General features: G+C 55.9%; 1 pseudogene across 1 annotated transcript; it reads left to right on the top strand.

Annotated features, from left to right (window-relative positions):
- Positions 1 to 921: 921 nt before the first annotated feature.
- On the top strand, positions 922 to 8,358 carry LOC148431280 (kinesin-like protein KIF1C; annotated as a pseudogene). The gene is made up of 9 exons (XR_015877224.1): positions 922 to 1,320; positions 1,408 to 1,484; positions 1,840 to 1,918; positions 3,737 to 3,831; positions 3,912 to 3,996; positions 4,117 to 4,300; positions 4,415 to 4,487; positions 4,572 to 5,161; positions 6,403 to 8,358. The product of XR_015877224.1 is annotated as a kinesin-like protein KIF1C (transcript).
- Positions 8,359 to 11,402: the final 3,044 nt, after the last annotated feature.

The following is an 11,402-nucleotide window of genomic DNA, read 5'->3' on the forward strand; positions in this document are numbered from 1 at the left end:
GGGAGTACTGGTAGGATAGGATTAGGTATTCTCTGGCCTGGAGGAGGGAGTACTGGTAGGATAGGATTAGGGTATTACCTGGCCTGGAGGAGGGAGTACTGGTAGGATAGGATTAGGTATTCCCTGGCCTGGAGAGGGAGTACTGGTAGGATAGGAGTAGTATTCCCTGGCCTGGACGAGGAAGTACTGGTAGGATAGGAGTAGGTACTGGAGTAGGTAGTACTGGTAGGATAGGAGTATGAACAGCTAGTCAGTGTGTGTGAGAGCTGGTTATATGAGAGGGTATTACCCGTTTTGGTAGGTGAGTACATTTAGGCCTGGTGTTTGAGTATGGGTAGTATGGCGGGAGATAGCTGGTAGAAAAGAGGTAGAGAATCCCCAGCCTGGTGGGGTGTGTATGGCTATAGTATATCGGTGTAGATATTACCTGGCTGCTGGGTGAAAGATGATAATATAATGCTTTGCCCTGGTGGGAGGATTGGCAGGAATGTTCCCTGGACCAGTTGGTGATCGCTGGTAGTATATGGTTAAATGTAAGCAAAGCCTGGTGAGTAAGTAGAGAGTAGGTGGACTTTAATGGTCGTGGCAGTAAATAGATGGTCATTCCGGGAAGCTGTCTGTCTAAATCCCGACACGGTACTAAAGACAGGTGTCGAAATCCGACGCCCGTCTAGATCCCGACACCCAGAATCTCGACAGACAGCTTCAAAGTTAGAAAGAGAGAGACCTGAGAGGAGGCCAGCCTGTCTTAGCTTTTAGCCGCAGGGGATGGGGGTTAGGTTTAGGCACCTGCGGGTGGGTTGGGGGTTAGGGTTAGGCACATCCGGGGGGGGAGGTTAAGATTAGGGTGCGGGTAGGGGGGGTTGAGGGTTATGGGGGAGGAGAGGGGTAGGGTTAGTGTACTTACCTGCCCCCTGTCAGGATCTCTTGCCATCAGGATTCTGGCGTTGGTATTTCACCCGGCGGCTACTCAGCCGTTGGGATATTTTACCCAACACGGTCATTCCATCTATTGCGTTCCTTCCATCAGTTTTTACCTGTCTATCTTACAGACCTGGCTTTAGATGATGGCGTATCAGTGCCCAATTCCCTGCCACCATCTTCTGTACCAGTCTCCCCGCCAACTGAGCCAGGATCCCCCCCTCCTCTGTCCCCTCCCATCACCAATGGCCAGTCAGAGCCCTTCCCGAGGCTGTAGATGAGGCTGAGATCTGCACAGAAGAGGCCATGGAGAGACTTCAGAGACAGAGAAGATCATTGCAGAGCTTAACGAGACCTGGAGGAGAAACTGCGGAAGACGGAGACCATCAGGATGGAGAGGTAGGTAGAGGCCAGGGGAAAGCTGCGTAGTGATTACTGGTGGGAGGCCAGAACGGATCAGGCTGATCATGAATCTCCATTGTATAGGGAATCGCTGTTGGCAGAAATGGGTGTTGCTGTAAGAGAAGACGGGGGGAACAGTGGGGGTCTTTTCCCCAAAAAAGGTGAGAGTACTTAGTACATAAGGCAGTGATTCACAACCTCTGTCCTCAAGGTTCACTAACAGTCCTGGTTTTAGTGATATCCATGCTTAAGCACAGATGGTTAAATCAAAATAACTAAGGTACTAAGTAAGTCACCTGTGCTCAACTATGGTTATCCTTAAAACCTGGACTGTTAGAGTGCCTTGAGGACTGTGGTTGGGAATCCCTGACATAAGGTGTACACTGCCGATACCTGTGTGTGTATTGCTCTTTGTTTATCTGTGATGTATATCGGTGGTTTATATTATGTATACAGGAATAATTAGTCTCGTAATGCCTGTACGTAACTGATTCATAAACACTGTGTTGTGTACAGATCCCTCATCTGGTCACCTGAATGAAGATCCCCTGATGTCAGAGTGTCTGCTGTATCACATAAAGGAGGGCGTGACGAGGTAATGTCACTACTGTCCCTGTTACACCTCATTTATCTCAACCTTTGTCTGCCTTGGTGTCATCCAGTACCTCCCTGTGGCTTATCACTCTCCTTTTATTTGGCTTCCCAATGACTTTCATTGTTAGATCTCTCTCTCTCCCTGATCTCGGCCTCCTCTCGGGTCTTTCTCTTTCTCCCTGATCTCAGCCTCCTCTCGCGGCTCTTCTCTCTCTCGCCCTGATCTCGGTCTCCTGTTGGCTCTCTCTCTCGCGCGCTGATCTCGGGTCTTTCTCCCTGAATCTCTGCCTCCTCTCGGGGCTTTCTCTCTTACCCTGATCTCGGCCTCCTCTTGGGGAGGGGCTTTCTCTCAATGATTTTGACCTCCTCGAGTCTTTCTCTCTCGCTCTGATCTCGGCCTCCTCCTATGTCCCTCTCTCTTCCCTTGGCCTCCTCATGCCTTTCTCTTACACATAGTCTCACTTTGGACCCTTCATTTCCTCCCTCTCCCCCCCTCCTCTCCTCTCCCCCCTCCCTCTCTCCCCCCCTCCCTCTCTCCCCCTCCCTCATCCCCTCTCTCCCCTCCCTCCCTCTCTCCCCCCTCCCTCTCTCCCCCTCCCTCTCTCTCCCCCCTCCCCTCCCTTCCCCTCCCTGCCTCCCCCTCCCTCTCTCCCCCTCCCTCTCTCCCCCCCTCCCCTCTCTCCCCGTCCCTCTCTCCCCCTCCCCCTCCACTCTCTCCCCTCCCTCTCCCCCCCTCCCTCTCTCCCCCTCCCCTCTCTCCCCCTCCCTCTCTCCCCCTCCCTCTCTCCCCCTCCCCTCCCTCCCTTCCCCACTCCCTCTCTCCCCCTCCCTGCCTCCCCCTCCCCTCCCCTCTCTCCCTCCTGATGTGTTTCTAATATTGACCTTCTCATCTCTCCTCCCTCTTTGTCAGACGACCACACCCTCATGTCTTTCTCTCTTGCTCTGATCTCTGCCTCCTGTCGGCTGTTTCTCACTCGCCCTGATCTCGGGTCTTTCTCCCTGATCTCTGCCTCCTGTCGGCTCTTTCTCACTCACCCCTTATCTCGGCCTCCTCTCAGGTCTTTCTCTCTCGCTCTGATCTTGGCATCCTCTCGGGTCTTTCTCTTTCGCCCCTGATCTCGGCCTCCTCTCGGGTCTTTCTCTTTCGCCCTGATCTCGGCCTCCTCTCGGGTCTTTCTCCCTGATCTCTGCCTCCTCTCCTTTCTCTCTCAATGATTTTGACCCCCTCAAGTCTTTCTCTCTCGCTCTGATCTCGGCCTCCTCCTATGTCCCTTTCTCTTCCCTTGGCCTCCTTTTTCTCTTACGTTGTCTGACTTTGGACCCTTCATCTTTCTAATATTGACCTTCTCACCTCTCATTGTCAGTCCACCACCCTCATGTCCTTTCTCTCTCGCTCTGACCTCGCCTTCCTCATGTCTCTGCCTCTCTTTCTCTCATGATCCCTCTGGCTTTCCATTAAGCGCTATTTGTGCCTATGAGGGATAGATTCATTGGACTGAGGTGTTTAATAGTATAGTTTTAGGTTTTTGTTTGTTTAGGTGAGTACCATGGACACTCATCAGGACTGAACTGACGGTTCTGTCCAAGCCTCATCTCTCAGTGATGAGGGCTAGGTCGTCTGTGCCTCCGGCCCGAGTCCAGCAGTAATTAGGTCTAGCTCTCTATGCTGATTGTGTCACTCGCTGTGAGGCCTCCTCTGCTTTCTGTCTCTCCCGCTTCTCTTCCGCCCTCCTGTCTCTTGTCCAACGCTCACGTATCTGTCATTTTTCCCTGCTTGTCTCAACGCTCCCTCGGCTCATTGAGTTGTGTTTTCTTACAGGGTTGGTCAGGTGGATGTTGACATAAAGCTTACGGGACAGTTCATCAAGGAGCAGCACTGTTTATTTCACTGCAACACCAACGCTAACGGAGAAGGTGCGGATTGCGCATGAGATCTACGCTCGGGGCCTTGGTTTCCTTGTGCTCGCTAACGCTCTCCTGCTTTTTCTCTGCAGTGATTGTCACCTTGGAGCCTTGCGAGGGGGGCAGAAACGTACGTCAACGGGAAGCAAGTCACCCACCCCTTGGTTTTAAAATCAGGTTAGTGACGGGGAGTTTTCAGCTCGTCCCCCAGCCCAGGGGGTGGGGTCGCACAGAAAATGGCTACACCTCCCCCTTGCAGGGTAACCGTAATGGGTCTCCGTCTGGCTCTCTCCGCAGGTACCAGAATTGTTATGGGAAAGAACCACGTTTTCCGGTTTAATCACCCCGAGCAGGCGCGTCTGGAGAGGGAGAAGAGCACAGCAGCGGCTGAGAACCAGCCGGAGCCCGTGGACTGGAATTTCGCGCAGAGGGAACTGCTGGAGAAGCAGGGGATCGATATCAAGCTGGAGATGGAGAAGCGGTAAGTCCACGGCCGCTGTAACGACTATATATCTGCCGGTCGTGTATGATCACTGTGTAGGCTAGTAGTTGGTGCTGCTCAGTCTGATGGATTGTTCATGTTTCACCTGCCCAGACTACAGGACCTGGAGTTTCAGTATAAGCGGGAAAAGGAAGAAGCCGACCTCGCGCTGGAACAGCAGAGACTGGTAAGCCGCCATCCTGCTCCCCGCTACATACGGTACAGATGTGTTTCGGCCACTGAGTCTCCTCCCCTCTTTCTCTCCCCGCAGTATGGCGACTCGGACAGCGGAGACGATTCCGACAAACGATCCTGCGAGGAAAGCTGGCGCCTCATTTCCTCGCTGCGGGAGAAGGTCCCGCCGGGCCGGGTTGCAGAGCATTGTCAGGCGTTGCGGGCTCCCCAGCAGCGGTAAGAAGCGGGAGCCCATCCGGGTGTACCAGATCCCCCAGCGCCGGCGGCTGGCTAAGGACCCCCGGTGGCTGACGCTGGCGGATTTGAAAATGCAGGCGGTGAAAGAGATCTGCTACGAAGTCGCGCTGAACGACTTCAAGCACAGCCGCCAGGAGATCGAGACCTTGTCGGTCATCAAGATGAAGGAGCTGTGCCGGACCTACGGCAAGCGGTGATGGCAACGAGAAGGAGTGGTGGAAAGCCGTGGCTCGCGACGTGTGGGACACGGTCGGCATCGGAGAGGATGACGATGGGAGTAAAGGCGGAGTGCAGGATTTGAAGGCGCACATAGACAAGCTGACGGACGTACTGCAGGAGGTGAAGCTACAGAACAACATGAAGGACGAGGAGATCCGAGCCCTAAGGGACAGGATGATGAAGATGGAGCGTGTTATGCCGGTGACACAGGTGGGTATATGACGTAGGAGGTCCTGCGACACTACCAGAGGGGGGGGGTCACATTTATTTTATTTCTGCGTTGTGCTTTTCATGTTACTAAATGTCAGTACCCAGCAGTTGTTTTATTGTTTTACCCAGGAAGCTTTGCCCTGAAAGTCTCACGGTTAAGTTGGTTACACACCTGGCAGACGGGTATCTAACAATCGGTAAGTGCATACACACTTACCGATTGTTTGGCCAAGGTGTGTGGCTAGCGGGGCCATTTAAATATGCTCCCCCACTTGTGACGTCCTGTTCAATGGCTGACGTACCGTCGGCCAGATGAAACCATATGTCTGCTAGATATATCGCCATGGGCTGTGCGGCAGGGCCGATCAGATATGTCTGTGAACTACGTAGTCCACAGACTCATCAGAATCGGTATGATTGGCGGTTGGAATCCCGACAGCAGCTGCGCAACATGGGTGTAAAATCCCGATCGTCCCTACGGTAAGTATCGCTAACCTAATTCCCTCCCCTAACCCTCCCTTAGGGGTGCCTAACCCTAACCTTTCCCCCAGTGCCTAAACCTAACCCCCCCTTCCCTGCCACCTAACCCTAAGTCCCTCAGGTGGGTGCCTAACCCTAAGTCCCTCAGGTGGGTGCCTAACCCTAAGTCTCCCAGGTGGGTGCCTAACCCTAAGTCCCCCAGGTGGGTGCCTAACCCTAAGTCCCCCAGGTGGGTGCCTAACCCTAACCTCCCCCTTCCCCTAGCCTAACCCTAACCTCCCCCTTCCCCTAGCCTAACCCTAACCTCCCCCTTCCCCTAGCCTAACCCTAACCTCCAGTGGGGGTGCCTAACCCTAAGTCCCCCCCGGGAACCCTAAACCTAACCTTCCCCCCCCCCCTGCCATCCACGCTCGGCGTCCCTGCGATCGGGATGCCAGGCGCTGGTCTCCCGGCATATGTCTAATGACAGGCGTCGGCATATCGACGCCTGTCTTTAGACACTTGCCAGGATATGACAGTCGGGAAAGCCGGCTGTCGGGATTAGGCCCGCCGGCTTCCCGACTGCATACCGACTCATCAGGTATATACACCACCAATATATCGTTTGACGCGCGAATGACCGACTGCTTCTGAGGGGCCCCACCCTGTGCTGATTAGAGCAATCTGCCTGGTACTGACGAGACCGATGCAGGCTGCAACTACCCACACGCCAAGCGATTTCCCTGTTGCGCTGTAACGTGTGCTCCTCCTTCTCTCCCCAGGATGATGCGGCTGATGATTATTCCGATGAGCAGTCTTTCTCCTGGTGTTTGAGTGATAATGAGCCCTTGAATGCCGACCAGGATGAAGGTTCTCCTGACCATTCCCCGAAGGAACAGCGCGTGACGCAGCTCATGGAGGACGACTCGACCTTCCGGCGGGGCAGGATGCGTTGGCTGAAGCAGGAACAGACCAAGATCCAGAATCTGCAGCAACAGCAAATAACCCGCTGCCTCCGGCGGCCCCCCGGCACAGGAAAGTTCATCCCACCGCTGGACTGCAAGCTCCGCTTCCCGTTCAAGAGCAATCCACAGCATCGCTTCTCCTGGGCCCCGGGGGCTACTTATGTGGTAGAAGAAGTGTCATGTCCCTGGACAGTGGAAAGAAGGGGCGGGGAGGAAGAGGGCAATAAACGGGACAGCCGTCCTCAAAGGCAACAGGCAGAGAGTGACCATCCCAGGCAGAGGAGGAACTCGCTGGATGGGGGATCTAACAGGGGCCGGAGACCCAATCATCGACAGAGCCGCCATAACAGGGACGAAGGGCAGGAGCCCAGGAGAAGATCTCAAGGCAGAGAGGGCGATGGTCAGCAAAAGCATCACCAGTCTTCCCCGCAGGAAAGACCCTACAAGTATCACCCCTACACCGCCCCGCCGAGAATGCGTCGGCAGAACTCCGCCCCAGACCTGTGCGACAGGGAAACGCAAGTATGAAGAGGGGGGACGAGCGCGGTGAGGACAGAGGAAACTAGAATGTCGAGAGAGGACGAGAACGTGGACACATGAAGGACAAGGAAGATCGGTTACTGCAGAGCAGAGTAGAAGAATTCTGAAGGTTGTTACAGGATGTGATTTATTCTGAACATTTTGTGTTTTTGTTTTTATTAGGTTTTTTTGTTTTTTATTATTTTTTGTTTTGTTTTTTTAATGAATTTTTTTTTTGACTCTTGAGAAAATTGTAAAACCAGCTGCTATATGAGGATCACAACACTACAGGAGATCACGGTCACCCGCCCGGGGCGTAAGGCGCCTCCCAGCCGACGCGGATCCCCACTGTGCCAAAGCCATATTTATTACACCCTGCCACCTGAGATTACCGTACGCACAGAAGTGATCCGCACAGCGTATACATGATTCTGTGTGTGTGTGTGTGTGTGTATATGTATGTAATTATAATTGTGTGTGTACAGAGGTGTATTTATAAATACATGAGATATACTTACCTATATACACACACAGGTATATATATATATATATATGTATACACAGGAGTGTATGTGTATATTGGCTGTCACACGGAAGAAGCTGGACTGCAGTTGCGGATATAGAGGTGATGTCTTTTCCTGCCCGGGGCCCTCTGTGAAGCGTCTCTTGACGCGGTTCTGTGTGGAGATCACTTAACACTCACCTCTTACCTGTGAGTGGCCAGTGCTTCATGATGACAGGTCTGCTGTGATGCTTCTAAGCCCCGCCCCTCGCGCCTCAGCCTATAATGAGCTTTGCGCTGGTGAGGACTGTCTAGCGATGACGCTTTTGAAGTCTCTTCCCCGCCCCCCCGTACCCTCCCCCGTGATCCCTGAAATCCCCCCCCCCCGTGATCCCTGAAACCCTGTCACTTTCTCCATACGGCATTACATGGACACTACCAGCGTGTACGGACTTGCACTGCCGGCGTGAAACACTTTTTATATATAGGCCTATATTTATCTTTTGCGTTCTGTTCTCAGTGTGGGGATGATGTGTAATCACTGTCAGCGGGAAGTGGGCGATTTCCGCACGGTCTGCTCGCTTAGTTTTATTGTCGCACTACAATGTGGGTTATGAAGTGATGGTGCCAGGAAGGCGTATACTGACAGGGCCGCTGTGTACGGCTGCGGTTTACACATAGCTGGACGGTATCACATGTACAGTGTTAATTTGCCCAGGCTGTCTATCATTGAAGAAAATAAATTGCCCATTGCTGCACTGTGTGTGATGCCTGTGTTATATAAAAGTATCTTCTCATCATGTGGCTGTAAGGTAACGTTATACCGGACATGGGGTGATAAGAGATCAGTCTGGAGCTATGAGCCTGTCCCTCCCCCTGCAGGGTGACACAGACAGAAGAGAGCTATGAGCCTGTCCCTCCCCCTGCAGGGTGACACAGACAGAAGGGAGCTATGAGCCTGTCCCTCCCCCTGCAGGGTGACACAGACAGAAGGGAGCTATGAGCCTGCCCCTCCCCCTGCAGGGCGACACAGACAGAAGGGAGCTATGAGCCTGCCCCTCCCCCTGCAGGGCGACACAGACAGAAGGGAGCTATGAGCCTGCCCCTCCCCCTGCAGGGTGACACAGAAGGGAGCTATGAGCCTGTCCCTCCCCCTGCAGGGCGACACAGACAGAAGGGAGCTATGAGCCTGCCCCTCCCCCTGCAGGGTGACACAGAAGGGAGCTATGAGCCTGTCCCTCCCCCTGCAGGGCGACACAGACAGAAGGGAGCTATGAGCCTGCCCCTCCCCCTGCAGGGCGACACAGACAGACGGGAGCTATGAGCCTGTCCCTCCCCCTGCAGGGCGACACAGACAGAAGGGAGCTATGAGCCTGTCCCTCCCCCTGCAGGGCGACACAGACAGAAGGGAGCTATGAGCCTGTCCCTCCCCCTGCAGGGCGACACAGACAGAAGGGAGCTATGAGCCTGCCCCTCCCCCTGCAGGGCGACACAGACAGAAGGGAGCTATGAGCCTGTCCCTCCCCCTGCAGGGTGACAGACAGAAGGGAGCTATGAGCCTGTCCCTCCCCCTGCAGGGTGACAGACAGAAGGGAGCTATGAGCCTGTCCCTCCCCCTGCAGGGAGACACAGACAGAAGGGAGCTATGAGCCTGTCCCTCCCCCTGCAGGGTGACACAGACAGAAGGGAGCTATGAGCCTGTCCCTCCCCCTGCAGGGTGACACAGACAGAAGGGAGCTATGAGCCTGCCCCTCCTCCTGCAGGGCGACACAGACAGAAGGGAGCTATGAGCCTGTCCCTCCCCCTGCAGGGCGACACAGACAGAAGGGAGCTATGAGCCTGCCCCTCCCCCTGCAGGGTGACACAGAAGGGAGCTATGAGCCTGTCCCTCCCCCTGCAGGGCGACACAGACAGAAGGGAGCTATGAGCCTGCCCCTCCCCCTGCAGGGCGACACAGACAGAAGGGAGCTATGAGCCTGTCCCTCCCCCTGCAGGGCGACACAGACAGAAGGGAGCTATGAGCCTGTCCCTCCCCCTGCAGGGCGACACAGACAGAAGGGAGCTATGAGCCTGTCACTCCCCCTGCAGGGCGACACAGACAGAAGGGAGCTATGAGCCTGCCCCTCCCCCTGCAGGGCGACACAGACAGAAGGGAGCTATGAGCCTGTCCCTCCCCCTGCAGGGTGACACAGAAGGGAGCTATGAGCCTGTCCCTCCCCCTGCAGGGAGACACAGACAGAAGGGAGCTATGAGCCTGTCCCTCCCCCTGCAGGGTGACACAGACAGAAGGGAGCTATGAGCCTGTCCCTCCCCCTGCAGGGTGACACAGACAGAAGGGAGCTATGAGCCTGCCCCTCCCCCTGCAGGGCGACACAGACAGAAGGGAGCTATGAGCCTGCCCCTCCCCCTGCAGGGCGACACAGACAGAAGGGAGCTATGAGCCTGTCCCTCCTCCTGCAGGGCGACACAGACAGAAGGGAGCTATGAGCCTGTCCCTCCCCCTGCAGGGCGACACAGACAGAAGGGAGCTATGAGCCTGCCCCTCCCCCTGCAGGGTGACACAGAAGGGAGCTATGAGCCTGTCCCTCCCCCTGCAGGGCGACACAGACAGAAGGGAGCTATGAGCCTGCCCCTCCCCCTGCAGGGCGACACAGACAGAAGGGAGCTATGAGCCTGTCCCTCCCCCTGCAGGGCGACACAGACAGAAGGGAGCTATGAGCCTGTCCCTCCCCCTGCAGGGCGACACAGACAGAAGGGAGCTATGAGCCTGTCCCTCCCCCTGCAGGGCGACACAGACAGAAGGGAGCTATGAGCCTGCCCCTCCCCCTGCAGGGCGACACAGACAGAAGGGAGCTATGAGCCTGTCCCTCCCCCTGCAGGGCGACACAGACAGAAGGGAGCTATGAGCCTGTCCCTCCCCCTGCAGGGTGACACAGACAGAAGGGAGCTATGAGCCTGTCCCTCCCCCTGCAGGGTGACAGACAGAAGGGAGCTATGAGCCTGTCCCTCCCCCTGCAGGGTGACACAGAAGGGAGCTATGAGCCTGTCCCTCCCCCTGCAGGGTGACACAGACAGATGGGAGCTATGAGCCTGTCCCTCCCCCTGCAGGGCGACACAGACAGAAGGGAGCTATGAGCCTGTCCCTCCCCCTGCAGGGTGACACAGACAGAAGGGAGCTATGAGCCTGCCCCTCCCCCTGCAGGGCGACACAGACAGAAGGGAGCTATGAGCCTGCTCCTCCCCCTGCAGGGCGACACAGACAGAAGGGAGCTATGAGCCTGTCCCTCCCCCTGCAGGGCGACACAGACAGAAGGGAGCTATGAGCCTGTCCCTCCCCCTGCAGGGCGACACAGACAGAAGGGAGCTATGAGCCTGCCCCTCCCCCTGCAGGGCGACACAGACAGAAGGGAGCTATGAGCCTGTCCCTCCCCCTGCAGGGTGACACAGACAGAAGGGAGCTATGAGCCTGTCCCTCCCCCTGCAGGGTGACACAGACAGAAGGGAGCTATGAGCCTGCCCCTCCCCCTGCAGGGCGACACAGACAGAAGGGAGCTATGAGCCTGTCCCTCCTCCTGCAGGGCGACACAGACAGAAGGGAGCTATGAGCCTGCCCCTCCCCCTGCAGGGCGACACAGACAGAAGGGAGCTATGAGCCTGTCCCTCCCCCTGCAGGGCGACACAGACAGAAGGGAGCTATGAGCCTGCCCCTCCCCCTGCAGGGCGACACAGACAGAAGGGAGCTATGAGCCTGTCCCTCCCCCTGCAGGGTGACAGACAGAAGGGAGCTATGAGCCTG

This window comes from Taudactylus pleione, unplaced genomic scaffold (assembly GCF_031769625.1).
Source record: "Taudactylus pleione unplaced genomic scaffold, aTauple2 ptg002530l, whole genome shotgun sequence".
Classification (NCBI taxonomy): domain Eukaryota; kingdom Metazoa; phylum Chordata; class Amphibia; order Anura; family Myobatrachidae; genus Taudactylus; species Taudactylus pleione.